The sequence below is a fragment of the Schistocerca nitens genome, chromosome 1 (assembly GCF_023898315.1).
Source record: "Schistocerca nitens isolate TAMUIC-IGC-003100 chromosome 1, iqSchNite1.1, whole genome shotgun sequence".
Lineage (NCBI taxonomy): Eukaryota > Metazoa > Arthropoda > Insecta > Orthoptera > Acrididae > Schistocerca > Schistocerca nitens.
Window position 1 is genome coordinate 375,945,591 of NC_064614.1, and position 16,463 is coordinate 375,962,053.

The window sequence follows — 16,463 nt, forward strand, 5'->3', positions numbered from 1 at the left end:
TACTTTACGATATGAGCTGAATGTAGGACACGCTAGAATCTAAAAGTTTTAATGTTTTACGACGTCAGGATGGCTACAGTCTGTAGATAATGGAGTGACAATCTGTCTTGTAATGTAAATAGAATTCCGGCTATTAAATTATATAGCGCACGCGAAATCGTGCCATAGGCGAGGTAATGGTTGAAAGTCTGCTAACGCAAGCTTACTGAAATGTTGTGTGCAGTAATTTATAATTGTTGTTATTCTCAGTAAGGCTGCTCTAGTTTACTTGGATATGTAAGGTAGTATTTTAGTAGCTGTATTTTCACGTACACAATGTACATTCCAGATGAGAGATGTATGGGCAAACGTGATAACCATTGGTGGTCACGTTCATTATTTTATAACGGAATACTTCATTTATGATGTGTGCTGATGATTGCATCCGATCAATGCAATGCTTGTAGCTTAACATGTAAGAAGATATAGACTACTTATCAACCATATGGTCAGTGGACAGTGGACAGTGATGTACGCAGGACATTTCCAAACGTCAGTGTTTCACTAACTGTGTGGTAAATACATCTATAGCACACGTTTCACTGATTAACGGGTTTTAAAAGTTGTAATATTTTACTATGTGAGCTGACAGTATCACATGACAGGTTTTAAAAATGTCAGGACTCTAAAATTTTGCGATATGGTTCGAGGATGAAAAACTGGCCAGGTGCGAGTAGGATTCGTGGGTTCCGAACAAACTTATTTAAGCTTATAAACAATTCATTCATTCCGGAATCGATACTCTCCACCATTTTTGACTTTTGTCGAGATTGATACCTGCAAGATAGCGGTCCCAGGGATTATTAGATTTTCTTGAATGTTTTAATTCCAATATTATAAATGTGACAAAGTGATGCAGGAGACAGGGGACCATTATTATAAAAATGACAAGTCTGCGAAAGTTTGTCTCACGCACAACTTTTGAACGCCATATCTACGTGCAGTTATCACTCCTGGATATCTGATGATGGATTAATTCCGAAAAGCGTCATATCAGCAGTAAAGTCATTCCCTGCGTGATGTTTGATTTTCATTATTGCGACCCATTCAGCCTGAATGCAGAACTACTATAGTTTTTAATTTCAAGTTTGACATCGGATAACAAATGTCAAAATAAATATTTTCTTTCGTGTGATATAACTGAAAATTAACATTTTTCGGATATTATCTTTTCTTGTACTGCGAAACCTTGATTCTAGCCAAATTTGATTACTCTAGACCAACGGAAAATATCCTACAGGTTTTGAAGAGTGAGTTTGCGATGTCAAAGTATGAGACATAAATGCCCGTATCTTTCGACTGCATTCACTTAAAAGCTTCAGAGTTCTTCAACGCAAAGGTACCATAGGCCTCAGCATGTACTATTAATTTCAAATTGATACGTACTCCCATCCCTGAGAAAATGGTTTATAACTGTCGAACAGACACACCGACATACAAACAGAGAGTTAGACAACAAAGTGATTCTATAAGAGTTCCGTTTCCACCGACTCAGGTATCGAACCCTAAAAACCGTGACAATTGATTTAAGCAAAATAGTAAATAACTAAAATATACATAAAATTGTAACTGGCTATGTCGGTAATCACAAACAGATGTTATTTTTGGCCACGCCGTACTTTGGCGCTGCTTTGATGTATCACAATTATGTGTGTAATAGATATCTAAGTGATTGTAATTAATTGTAACAGTTGTGCCGAAGGTTTATGCTGTTAAGAGTGGTCTGTTACCACTGGCTAAATGGGCAAGTAATGTTTCAGTTAAGTATAAGAGTGTTGCATACCACTTCTAACGACCGCTACCGAGATCTCGAGGCGGAAAGGGCAGCGCAGCGTTTCAGTTCGTTGGCGTTCGACTCGGAAGAAGTCGCATTGAATACTCATACATAGTGTATCATTTTGTATTGATGTAACGATTGCTAATCAGGAATCTCGAATATATGGTTACTCACAAGTGTGCTGGTGTGACTCTAGGATTACACTTGTGTTTAAGTTGTGTGTAAAGATGTATTGCATGGATGAAACATTTTTGTGATGTTGATGTAGAGTTCAACTTACACATACATTTACGCCAACACAGTGTAATCTTTTACCTTTGTTAACACCACAAAATCTTTTGCAGGCCATGATTTGAAAGTGGACATGGTGATACGAAACTAATCACCACAAAGAAATGACCATTATCACAACTGTGATGGATATTGGAAGAAGATAATTTAATACTCAAATTGCTGGTGCTGTCCTCCATCAATGTACTGCAACTTCATAAAGTTAATGGGAAAGAAAGACATACTCTTCTGTGGAAAATACATGGTACAGGGTAACATCAATTGGTAGCTTAACAATGAATCCGGTCTGATAAATTCTCTTTATTTAACGGGCTGTGCATGAATGCCAAATCTAAACTACAGAAGAATGGGGTACTATAGCTGTACAGAGTGAACCAGAACTCCACCGACCAAATTTGCTGAGGTTGTTCAGGGACGTTTTCTGAGTATTGTGGTATCTGGGACTCGTGCTCTGCGGTGGTTCGTTGCAGAGTAATGACGTGATCATACCGTTCGACGTCTGCTTTGAGATAACCACTCTTCAATACCATAGTTGAAAAATATTTGCATCGTTCTAAATAGACCAAAGTTTCTGTGATGTTTTGCAAAGGGTAAGGGTCTGATATGATTTTCGCATTTAGATCCCTGTAATCACAACAAAATCTATATTTTCATATTCCGTCCTTTTTTTGGCATGACGACTACTTCTGGCCCCTACCCCTGCACTATTACTATCTTCAGCTTTCTTTCAAGTTTTGACCGATTAATTCCTCCAAAATTGGCTGTAAGTACCTAGGTATTCTGTGTGTTTTGCGGTAGATTGGTGACTCATTTCCCTTTTGTATGTGGTGCTGTGTAATATTCATAGCTGGTAATTGCCCTTTTGGAAAAAATAAAAACTTAAATTAAAAAATTCGTCCCATATTGCTTCCCACAGGTGCTTCACTTTCTCTCATAATGCAGTTTTAATGGCGTTTAGCGATTGTCCATGGCTAACGCTCTTTGTATGCCACTCTTCTTCCTCCAGGATCTCCATACTAGCGTTTAACAACCCCTTTGTTAAACATATGTCCTCTGCGCTAGAATCGTCTATAAAAGCAGGTGCCTTCTTGCATCTCTTTATTATACACATACAATACCTCGTTTAACAAAGCAAACCTTTTAATCTAATACTTCACTCTCTATTAATGATTCCACCAAGCCGACCGCGGTGGTCTCGCGGTTCTAGGCGCTCAGTCCGGAACCGCGCGACTGCTACGGTCGCAGGTTCGAATCCTGCCTCGGGCATGGATGTGTGTGATGTCCTTAGGTTAGTTAGGTTTAACTAGTTCTAAGTCCTAGGGGACTGATGACCAGAGATGTTAAGTCCCATAGTGCTCAGAGCCATTTGAACCATTTGATTCCACAAAACACGTAATTCCTACCAGCAAACTACATTCAACATTAATCTAAAGTGATATTCCAGTGCCCTTAGGTGCACAATCGTACGAATCAAGTCTTAGTGTGATCGTTTGCAGTTTAATCGGTTGGTCTTTCACGAGAAGCTCCCATCCTGACATCGCTATATTGTCAATGGCTTCACCTAACTGAAAAATTTCCCCGTTAAGTTCCATCCCATGTTGCCAAAGATCAATTATGACATAATGCTGATATAAGTAATCATATACTACAATCGTCTCGTAGTCCTCATTCACATGTAGCACAATCTCTACACATTGTTTAAATTGAACTGTATCCAGGCAATGGTGATCCTAATGGTGTGACATCTTTATCCCCACTCGAAGCAATCTGTACTGTTGTGGGTCCCACTGCTTACGTTGCACCAGATCACTAATGGCGAGTGACACATGCACCCCGTGTCCCGTATATCCCGAACAACTTTTTCCCTACTACTTCTCTTATCACACAGTATACCTCTGCCTGTTGTCTTGTAGAATCCTGGTGGGACGGGCACCCATTGGCGTTTAACACCTTATTCTTCCCCAGTCCTCTCCTTCTAAGACTATTATTTCCTCTCACTTTATTCACGTCACCCTGATGCTGACGCACTGCTTAGTTATATTCCCCATTTGTCCACATCTCAAATATTTTATGTTAGCTGCATTCCAGTCGACAAATCGATTTCCTCATTCTTTATAGCTAACCACTCTACTGTCCGAAAACCCGTCGAACACCCCCCCCCCTCCCCCCCTCTTTCGTAGCTGCCTTGACATTTCCGCATGCAACCGTCTTAAAAAACCACCGAGCGCCCTCTGCACAGCTTCTTACAAAACAATTTCATTGGCTTCAGCATCCTGTCTCAGTTCATAGGTTGTTGTTGTTGTTGTAATCTTCAGTCCTGAGACTGGTTTGATGCAGCTCTCCATGCTACTCTATCCTGTGCAAGCTTCTTCATCTCCCAGTACCTACTGCAACCTACATCCTTCTGAATCTGCATAGTGTATTCATCTCTTGGTCTCCCTCTACGATTTTTACCCTCCACTCTCCCCTCCAATGCTAAATTTGTGATCCCTTGATGCCTCAAAACATGTCCTACCAACCGATCCCTTCTTCTAGTCAAGTTGTGCCACAAACTTCTCTTCTCCCCAATCCTATTCAAAACCTCCTCATTAGTTACGTGATCTACCCACCTTATCTTCAGCATTCTTCTGTAGCACCACATTTCGAAAGCTTCTATTCTCTTCTTGTCCAAACTGGTTATCGTCCATGTTTCACTTCCATACATGGCTACACCCCATACAAATACTTTCAGAAACGACTTCCTGACACTTAAATCTATACTCGATGTTAACAAATTCTCTTCTTCAGAATCGATTTCCTTGCCATTGCCAGTCTACATTTTATATCCTCTCTACTTCGACCATCATCAGTTATTTTACTCCCTAAATAGCAAAACTCCTTTACTACTTTAAGTGTCTCATTTCCTAATCTAATTCCCTCAGCATCACCCGATTTAATTTGACTACATTCCATTATCCTCGTTTTGCTTTTGTTGATGTTCATCTTATATCCTCCTTTCAAGACACTGTCCATTCCGTTCAACTGCTCTTCCAAGTCCTTTGCTGTCTCTGACAGAATTACAATGTCATCGGCGAACCTCAAAGTTTTTACTTCTTCTCCATGAATTTTAATACCTACTCCGAATTTTTCTTTTGTTTCCTTTACTGCTTGCTCAATATACAGATTGAATAACATCGGGGAGAGGTTACAACCCTGTCTCACTCCTTTCCCAACCACTGCTTCCCTTTAATGCCCCTCGACTCTTATAACTGCCATCTGGTTTCTGTACAAATTGTAAATAGCCTTTCGCTCCCTGTATTTTACCCCTGCCACCTTCAGAATTTGAAAGAGAATATTCCAGTTAACGTTGTCAAAAGCTTTCTCTAAGCCTACAAATGCTAGAAACGTAAGTTTGCCTTTCCTTAATCTTTTCTCTAAGATAAGTCGTAAGGTTAGTATTGCCTCACGTGTTCCATCATTTGTACGGAATCCAAACTGATCTTCCCCGAGGTCCGCTTCTACCAGTTTTTCGATTCGTCTGTAAAGAATTCGCGTTAGTATTTTGCCGCTGTGACGTATTAAACTGATAGTTCGGTAATTTTCACATCTGTCAACACCTGCTTTCTTTGGGATTGGAATTATTATATTCTTCTTGAAGTCTGTGGGTATTTCGCCTGTCTCATACATCTTGCTCACCAGATGGTAGAGTTTTGTCAGGACTGACTCTCCCAAGGCCATCAGTAGCTCTAATGGAATGTTGTCTACTCCCGGGGCCAGGTTTCGACTAAGGTCTTTCAGTGCTTTGTCAAACTCTTCACGCAGTATCTTATCTCCCATTTCATCTTCATCTACATACTCTTCCATTTCAATAGTATTGTCCTCAAGTACTTCGCCCTTTTATAAACCCTCTATATACTCCTTCCACCTTTCTGCCTTCCCTTCTTTGCTTAGAACTGGGTTGCCATCTGAGCTCTTGATATTCATACAAGTGGTTCTCTTCTCTCCAAAGGTCTCTTTAATTTTCCTGTAGGCAGTATCTATCTTACCCCTAGTGAGACAAGCCTCTACATCCTTACATTTGTCCTCTAGCCATCCCTGCTTAGCCATTTTGCACTTCCTGTCGATCTCATTTTTGAGACGTTTGTATTCCTTTTTGCCTGCTTCATTTACTGCATTTTTATATTTTCTCCTTTCATCAATTAAATTCAATATTTCTTCTGTTACCCAAGGATTTCTATTAGCCCTCGTCTTTTTACCTACTTGATCCTCTGCTGCCTTCACTACTTCATCCCTCAGAGCTACCCATTCTTCTTCTACTGTATTTCTTTCCCCCATTCCTGTCAATTGTCCCCTTATGCTCTCCCTGAAACGCTCTACAACCTCTGGTTCTTTCAGTTTATCCAGGTCCCATCTCCTTAAATTCCCACCTTTTTGCAGTTTCTTCAGTTTCAATCTGCAGGTCATAACCAATAGATTGTGGTCAGAATCCACATCTGCCCCTGGAAATGTCTTACAATTTAAAACCTGGTTCCTAAATCTCTGTCTTACCATTATATATCTATCTGATACCTTTTAGTATCTCCAGGATTCTTCCAGGTATACAACCTTCTTTTATGATTCTTGAACCAAGTGTTAGCTATGATTAAGTTATGCTCTGTGCAAAATTCTACAAGGCGGCTTCCTCTTTCATTTCTTCCCCCCAATCCAATTCACCTACCATGTTTCCTTCTCTCCCTTTCCCTACTGACGAATTCCAGTCACCCATGACTATTAAATTTTCGTCTCCCTTCACTACCTCAATAATTTCTTTTATCTCGTCATACATTTCATCAATTTCTTCATCATCTGCAGAACTAGTTGGCATATAAACTTGTACTACTGTAGTAGGCATGGGCTTTGTGTCTATCTTGGCCACAACAATGCGTTCACTATGCTGTTTGTAGTAGCTAACCCGCACTCCTATTTTTTTTATTCATTATTAAACCTACTCCTGCATTACCCCTATTTGATTTTGTATTTATAACCCTGTAATCACCTGACCAAAAGTCTTGTTCCTCCTGTCACCGAACTTCACTAATTCCCACTATATCTAACTTTAACCTATCCATTTCCCTTTTTAAATTTTCTAACCTACCTGCCCGATTAAGGGATCTGACATTCCACGCTCCGATCCGTAGAACGCCAGTTTTCTTTCTCCTGATAACGACGTCCTCTTGAGTAGTCCCCGCCCGGAGATCCGAATGGGGGACTATTTTACCTCCGGAATATTTTACCCAAGAGGACGCCATCATCATTTAATCATACAGTAAAGCTGTTACAGTTCATAGGTACCTCTATTAATCTTCCTTATCGTATCCGCAAATCGTTCCACAGTTTCTATATTTCGTTTAGTTATTACCCGTAATTGTTCCCTATAGTGTCTGGCACTATTCGTTTCGTAGATGTCTCAACTGACCTTTCTATAAAATCTTCGAATGTGGTGGCTCACTTAAGACCTTCTGTATTTCCTACAAAAGTTTTAGCTTCGCCTGTTAATTTGGAACACTCAATAATTCCTTATCGGACCAGATTTCCAAGGTTACCCACTCCCAGTTGCCTTACCAGAAAAAGGAGTGATTACACTTGTGACTGATGAATCTACGCCCCGTTGTGGTGATTGCAACTCTACCAACCTACACAGTTGTGTATTATCCACTGCTAACTGTGCTGCCTTTCCTAACAATATGTGCACTGCTTCTGGTTCTGACACACCTTGTGTCTCAGGTTCTGCCAAGCTATGTCCTTGACAACACTCATTTTGAGGACCTACATTCAAAAGACAAGAAAACAAACTACATTCACTTAATTCTTATGTCTAATCATGACCCATCTTCACTCCTGGCATTGCTTAGCCATAAGCACCCAATGATTACATCTATAGTATTTTACTGTACCTCATCCCTTGCATGGCTCTGAGTATCCCTCAAGGTAACACTGTGCACATCTAACAGGCACTAACCAATTGTGACTTCCATTGCCTCTAAAATTAGACAAAAACCAGAGGCTCTCTACTCGCAATGAAATCTACTTTACAAAAGGACGACTGTCAAACCTTTTCTCAGTGACCAAAATACAACCATTAGTTTTTGGAATCACTGTACCATAGGCTACAAGTTCAGATGTTGCTCTAAGAAGGCGACTAGTGTTAGGTGACCCATGGATTTTCACCCATGGAGAGTGAAATGAGACGTCAGGACGACAGTAGATTTGTTTAATTAACTTCTTTATTCCGGCCCTCAGTCATAGTACATCAGGATCAACTAGGTGGAGGTGTCCAGCTGCCTTTCATGCGAAACAATAGAAATCTGGCACTGCTGACAGCGCAGAGAGCAGTGCCGAGTGTGGTGTCACTTGAATGCTACTGTCAGCAATGTCTCCAGCTTCGACCAAGATGACGGGGCGGCAGCGCAGCTGACGGTACTGCAGATGTAGCTGTGATCTCCCTCCAGTGAATGGGCTGCTCTCTGCCCCAGCAGCTGCTAGTCTCGTGACTCAGGGCAGACTGATTGCTTCCTCCCTCGGTCAAATAGCAGACTCCATGCAGCATTCCAGAACGTCACACAGAGTCTTGCTGACTCGTGGTGTAGGCTGTGATACTGACACAAGAGTATTTTAGTACACAAATGGCTAAGTACTTACACACTCCAGACTATGTTTGTTTAGGGCTTAAGGAACATACTCTACACACTTTCAAGGTGCTAGTGAGGAAAGGCTTCCATCCCTCTGCTAGCGTATTGCAGCGTCGGCTGTTGCCGTACTGCACCCAGATGGCTTTGCTTCGCAACACCTGTTGACCGTGTTTTGCTTCCCATTGCATAACACTCTTGCCTGCCTGTGGCTGGCTCTATTGCAACTCACTTCCGCTCTGATGTACTTTTTGACCGAATATGATCGATACACTACACTACGAACGAAAAAGCTGAGACGCAGAAACACACTATTCCTGAACATATTTTAACATAGTTTCGAATACCACTCCTGTGCAATCCAAAAGTGAAACAGTATTCGCTAGTGGCCACAAAAAAAAAAGAACGGACATTTCGTGGAAAACAGAGCATGGTGAGGAGAAACTAGCTAAATTTCAGGAAAATAGTGTCGGTCAGAAGAATACCGGTAAGAAATGTGGGTAACAGAATACATCTACCAGTGGCCAGGAGCTATGAGAAGATAATATCCCAAACATCTAGTCACCAGAATGAATCTAAATTTTTCTGTCAATAGCTTGCCTATGAATGTTTCCGATCTTGTATCACAATACAGTCGTTAAACATTGCAAGCGTATCTTCAAGACTAAAAATAAATACGATTTTATGAAAAAGTGTGACATTTACGACATGGGATGGCTCATATCTCGAACAAAGATCCTTGTCCCTCTTCATCACGTTTCCTTCGAGCGATCAGTCAACTAAAGTGTAACTGCTCTTGTCACAGCTTACATTTGAACATACTCCTCGTATTTCTGGGAATAAAGTAATCAGAAAGGACACGAAGCTCACAGAGATGGTTCATTCGGCAGTGTTGTTCATGAAAGAAAGTGACCTGCCTTCGAATCCCATTCCACCATATAGCTTTAGCTTATCAAGAATTCCTGCAGTGTAAAATGTTCATTCTGGCCGTTGTTTCTTGGTACCATAAATAACTGTTGACATGGAGAATAAATTTTATTTTTCAGGATACAGTAACTCACAGCGAATAAAATTCAAACGTCAGCAGCTGATCAATAGCCCATGCAGAATATTCACTAACGATGCGAAGACTCTCCGCATCGCTGAATCTGCTATTCACATCCCATCGTTACCTGGGCATGGTATATGTGAAGCAGAAATGCAGATGTCATATTTACTTCTTAGTAAAATTCTGAAATACACTATAAGTTATACTACTTGAATGTCACCTACATTACAATGCCTGTTGGGAGGGTGGTGATAATTCAGCACAAGGGGTGGAAATTAAGTATAGCTCCTGGCCACTGGGTAAACGTGAGAGACACTGAACAAACAGTTTTTTCCTCTGCCGCCAAGATATGTCACATACATAAGCACGGAACGGAGAAAGGGGGGGGGGGTTGCGTGGTACGTAAATTAATGTATATTTAGAGTCACATGACCCAGTAATGGTGCACTCATTCTACCGCTGTCAAATTGAGCGTGTTGATTAGACGAGTCCATCGCCGTTTAGAAGTTCTTCGTACGCCAGAAACTACAAGTGACAAACAAGTTACAGCAATACTAATAAATTTCGTTTACCCAAATTTCCTTAACAAATTAATTGTATGAAAACCTGAAGTGCTATGGACTCTAACGAGGTGGCAAGCGAAATGCATTGTAACCCGTGAGCGCCATGGTTTGCTATGTGGGATAGTTTAACGTCACACGCAAGAAACAACTTGCCGTTAAACAAATTACCACAACAATCAATAGGCTTACATTGCAGTCTGCAGGCGGCAGATGAGCGCAAGGAAGAGAACTGTCTTCATGTACGTACAGCTTTGATATTTTACTTATAAAATGTAAAGGTCTTAAAAGTAAGTTTCGTGCTAACGAAAAGAGGAATGTGACGTCAGCGTCGCTTAATAAGCAAATGCGCTAATATCGTGAGGCTTTTTGTGCCTCAGTCGCTGTCGTGGTCTCTGCGGTGTTTGGCAACAGGCAGCACAGGAGAGAGACTTTGTGGAGCGTATCGACCACACCAAGTGAGAAAGACTTTAATTTCGCTGTATGAGGTTGCAACGGAACATATTAAAGGCTTTACTTTAATGAAGTATGCGATACACTCCAAATTCATCCAGTTTAACGAGTATTTATGATTATAGAAAAGTTATTGTGTATGTTAACAATGATTGCATAACATGTCTCCATAAGCAGTCAACCCATTAAATTATACTGAATAACTGACCCACACAAAAGTTAATATCACTTGATCACTGATACAGCAAATGTCATCACGTAAAACCACTAAGTTTATCTTAAATAATTAATATGAAGTACGAAAAATAGTGGCCAACTTAGGTATTTTGGATCTCCTTAAATAAAAATCACCCAGTGAAACCTATTTGTTCACTAGGAGCGTTTTCACTCAGTATTCACGTAGTCAATCCTATTTTAGACGAAAACCAGTGTAATTCTTAATAATTCATGTTACTTACTTATTTATGCAAATTAGAGAAGTCAATTGACAAACTTCTAAAAAACGGCCTTTTTGTAACAAAGAATTATTCTGTCAAGTCAACAAATCTGTCTGTCATTTTAATAACATGTTAAATTATGTCACTCGATGCAAATTAATAACTTATCTGCACAAATTATGATAACAGATGTACATGTGACTTATAAACTATATTTCTTTTTAGTAGATCTTTGACAATGTTATAAATACAAGCAGCAAGAAGGGTCGGGGGCGCAGTCGGAACGTCACTTTGGTAAAGTGTGTTTGTGTGTTATTGTTTGAGGTGGATAAACAATGCAAAGAACATGTAAAGGAAGTACTACTTTGTGTTGTGTCATGGTCTTTGGTGGACAGTGGAATTAAGATGGCCACCAGAGTAATAAATATTTGAAGTTTACACATTTGTTGGTTTCGCTCGTTCTTTATCATCAAAAGCACATAAAAAACACGGGACGTCATGTTTTTAACCATAGACAACCAGATTTAGAGCCAGCATCAGCATCGAGACACAGCAGCGATCCAGCAAGCAGCAGCGATTACCACAATGCATTTTAATGGTGCCAACCTAACATCAAGTGCTAACAAGCACCGTAAATGGGAGTGAAATAGTGCGATTATAGCAATTAGGAATATCTACGACTAGGCGACCACTACAAAAGTGGGGGCTCAGCTGGGAACTTTAAGTGCATCGATGATAATAGTGCAACGATAAATTTCGTAAGTGCTTAGCACTCCAAAAAGGTTTATTTGTGCAGTGTGGCAACAGTGAAAATATGTCAAAGTGAAAAAAAACGTGTGTAAGTGCGACTACGAAAAACTATCATCACACCGCTCGGAAGATTAACGTCTGGATTATGTCAATGGAATTCATCAATCAAGACTTCAGCTTCGATAAAACCGAATAGAAGTGAAGAAAGCCAACAAGAACACCGATCACGACATCATAGCATAGCTACATAAAGCAAGGTACTTTGTTGTTGTTGTTATTTAAAAAAAGTTAATAGTTAACATGTCTCTACCTGAGAGTGATGAGATCGTAGGAAATGTAAAAATTGAACCAGGGGATGGTGAACAATTAAACTTAACAAATTGGCTAGCAGAGTTTGCAACTCAAATAAGCTCGCAACTTAAACAATCGAGTGAACAAGTAAGTTTGAAACTTAAAGAAAACACAGATAGACTGGATAAGTTAAGTTTGAATTTTGATCTATTAAGTACTCATCTCAATGAGAAGTGTGAGGAAATTAAAACTACCCTCAGTAAGGACACTAGAGAATAGATGATACACTTCAGAAAAGAATTTCAAGTTAAACTTGAATGTTTAAATGAAAACATACAGCATTGCTGTCATCTACAACAGAGTAGATACTGAAGTTGAAAGCTTAGATCAGAGAACAGACAAAACATCAGAAAACCTTAAACAAGAAAACAACCTGTATACCACTAATGTAGATACAAAAGTAGAAAATATACACACTAAATATATACAATTGGAGGACGCATTGATGTCCAAACAAACGATTTACAATCCAAATCCAATGTATGGGCACATCCAAGGGAAATGCTTTCCTGGTGAAAATATGCAGCCTATTGACTTTATTCACCAATGTAAGGATATTTTTGTTGTAGGAATGTCAGATAACATAAAAATTAAGTTAGTAAAACGGTTCCTAGAAGGGGAGGCCCTATCCTGGGCAAATGAGAATACTTTCGAAGAGTTTGAAGCTAAATTTATTTGTAAATTTTGGTCACAATCCATACAAGCCAGATTAAAATCAGAATTTCTAAATGGACCAGTGTATAGAGGGAAAGTAGGGGGAATGCAAAACTTTTGCAGAGATCACTTGAAAAAACTTGCTCATTTGAATAACTCTTTTGATATTATGACACAAATTGATGTTTTAAAAAGAAGGTTACCAGAGAGACTGCAGTGGGAATTGGTCCATGGACCAGACGATTCAATTGAAGAGTTCCTGAAATTTGTAGATAGATTAGACAGGGCCTTGGAAAGAGAAAATAACCAAAGTTTTGGCTCTGGCAACAACCAGTATGGGGGGTGGAACAGGAATGTAAATAGAGATTATTATGGGAGGAGAGACTTTGAAAATTCTGGAAATAATGCTCCCAATAGGGGAGATAGGAGATATGAAAATGATTTCAGAAACAATACAAAGGAGGGAGGATCTTGGAGAGATAACAGGAATGATAGAAATAGGTATTGGGGAAGAGAACAAGATAGAAGGGGGTTTGTTGAAACTAGTGAACAAAATGACAACTACAAACGGACAGACTGAGGGAACCAGCCGGGAAACGGTGGACAGTCCCACTAGATGTCTGCAGTTTTGGGGCTAGACAATATTATGACTGGACAATACATAACCGAAACTGGAAAAGGAGAGGATACAATGTAAAGAGTAAATACCATGAAAATACTGATGTTGTTAGAATGAATAAATTAGAATTTAATAAAAGGTTTTGGGATACTATGAGTAAAAGTGATACAGTTAATAAAAACAGTGTTCAAGCACAGGTAGTTAGTGAAAGTGCAGAAGGTATTGCAGAGTTCCATAGCTGGGCTGAAAAACATACTCGTGTTAATAACAAGTCAGACACACCACAAATATAATATATTTTGGGGGGTTATTTGATAAGAAGGGGGATGACGAAGTGTTTAATGGAGCCAAAGACTCAATTGCTGAGATTCAGGTACATAGGGGGGAAACTGAAGATGGGGTTGTTGAGGAGGAGGATCCTAAATCAAGTGATGTTATTGATGAGAGTGTGGAGGAAGAAATAGAAGTATTTGTAGAATTGAAAAGTGATTATGTGGTAAAGGTAAGTGATGTGACAAACATGGCAATAATGAGGTTGTTGTTGTTGTTGTTGTTGTGGTCTTCAGTCCTGAGACCGGTTTGATGCAGCTCTCCATCCTACTCTATCCTGTGCAAGCTTCTTCATCTCCCAGTACCTACTGCAACCTACATCCTTCTGAATCTGCTTAGTGTATTCATCTCTTGGTCTCCCTCTACGATTTTTAACCTCAACGCTGCCCTCTAATGCTAAATTTGTGATCCCTTGATGCCTCAAAACATGTCCTACCGACCGATCCCTTCTTCTAGTCAAGTTGTGCCACAAACTTCTCTTCTCCCCAGTCCTATTCAATACCTCCTCATTAGTTACGTGATCTACCCACCTTATCTTCAGCATTCTTCTGTAGCACCACATTTCGAAAGCTTCTATTCTCTTCTTGTCCACACTAGTTATCGTCCATGTTTCACTTCCATACATGGCTACACTCCATACAAATACTTTCAGAAACGACTTCCTGACACTTAAATCTATACTCGATGTTAACAAATTTCTCTTCTTCAGAAACGATTTCCTTGCCATTGCCAGTCTACTTTTTATATCCTCTCTACTTCGACCATCATCAGTTATTTTACTCCCTAAATAGCAAAACTCCTTTACTACTTTAAGTGTCTCATTTCCTAATCTAATTCCCTCAGCATCACCCGATTTAATTTGACTACATTCCATTATCCTCGTTTTGCTTTTGTTGATGTTCATCTTATATCCTCCTTTCAAGACACTGTCCATTCCGTTCAACTGCTCTTCCAAGTCCTTTGCTGTCTCTGACAGAATTACAATGTCATCGGCGAACCTCAAAGTTTTTACTTCTTCTCCATGAATTTTAATACCTACTCCGAATGTTTCTTTTGTTTCCTTTACTGCTTGCTCAATATACAGATTGAATAACATCGGGGAGAGGCTACAACACTGTCTCACTCCTTTCCCAACCACTGCTTCCATTTCATGCTCCTCGACTTACAACTGCCATCTGGTTTCTGTACAAATTATAAATAGCCTTTCGCTCCCTGTATTTTACCCCTGCCATTTTCAGAATTTGAAGGAGAGTATTCCAGTTAACATTGTCAAAAGCTTTCTCTAAGTCTACAAATGCTAGAAACGTAGCTTTGCCTTTTCTTAATCTTTCTTCTAAGATAAGTCGTAAGGTTAGCATTGCCTCACGTGTTCCAATATTTCTACGGAATCCAAACTGATCTTCCCCGAGGTCCGCTTCTACCAGTTTTTCCATTCGTCTGTAAAGAATTCGCGTTAGTATTTTGCAGCTGTGATTTATTAAACTGATAGTTCGGTAATTTTCACATCTGTCAACACCTGCTTTCTTTGGGATTGGAATTATTATATTCTTCTTGAAGTCTGAGGGTATTTCGCCTGTCTCATACATCTTGCTCACCAGATGGTAGAGTTTTGTCAGGACTGGCTCTCCCAAGGCCATCAGTAGTTCTAATGGAATGTTGTCTACTCCTGGGGCCTTGTTTCGACTCAGGTCTTTCAGTGCTCTGTCAAACTCTTCACGCAGTATCTTCTCTCCCATTTCGTCTTCATCTACATCCTCTTCCATTTCCATAATATCGTCCTCAAGTACTTCGCCCTTGTATAAACCCTCTATATACTCCTTCCACCTTTCTGCCTCCCTTTCTTTGCTTAAAACTGGGTTGCCATCTGACATCTTGATATTCATACAAGTGGTTTTCTTCTCTCCAAAGGTCTCTTTAATTTTCCTGTAGGCAGTATCTATCTTACCCCTAGTGAGACAAGCCTCTACATCCTTACATTTGTCCTCTAGCCATCCCTGCTTAGCCATTTTGCACTTCCTGTCGATCTCATTTTTGAGACGTTTGTATTCCTTCTTGCCTGCTTCATTTACTGCATTTTTATATTTTCTCCTTTCATCAATGAAATTCAATATTTCTTCTGTTACCCAAGAATTTCTATTAGCCCTCGTCTTTTTACCTACTTGATCCTCTGCTGCCTTTACTACTTCATCCCTCAGAGCTACCCATTCTTCTTCTACTGTATTTCCTTCACCCATTCTTGTCAATTGTTCCCTTATGCTCTCCCTGAAACTCTCTACAACCTCTGGTTCTTTCAGTTTATCCAGGTCCCATATCCTTAAATTTCCACCTTTTTGCAGTTTCTTCATTTTCAATTTGCAGATCATAACCAACAGATTGTGGTCAGAATCCACATCTGCCCCTGGAAATGTCTTACAATTTAAAACCTGGTTCCTAAATCTCTGTCTTACCATTATACAATCTATCTGATACCTTTCAGTATCTCCAGGATTCTTCCAGGTATACCACCTTCT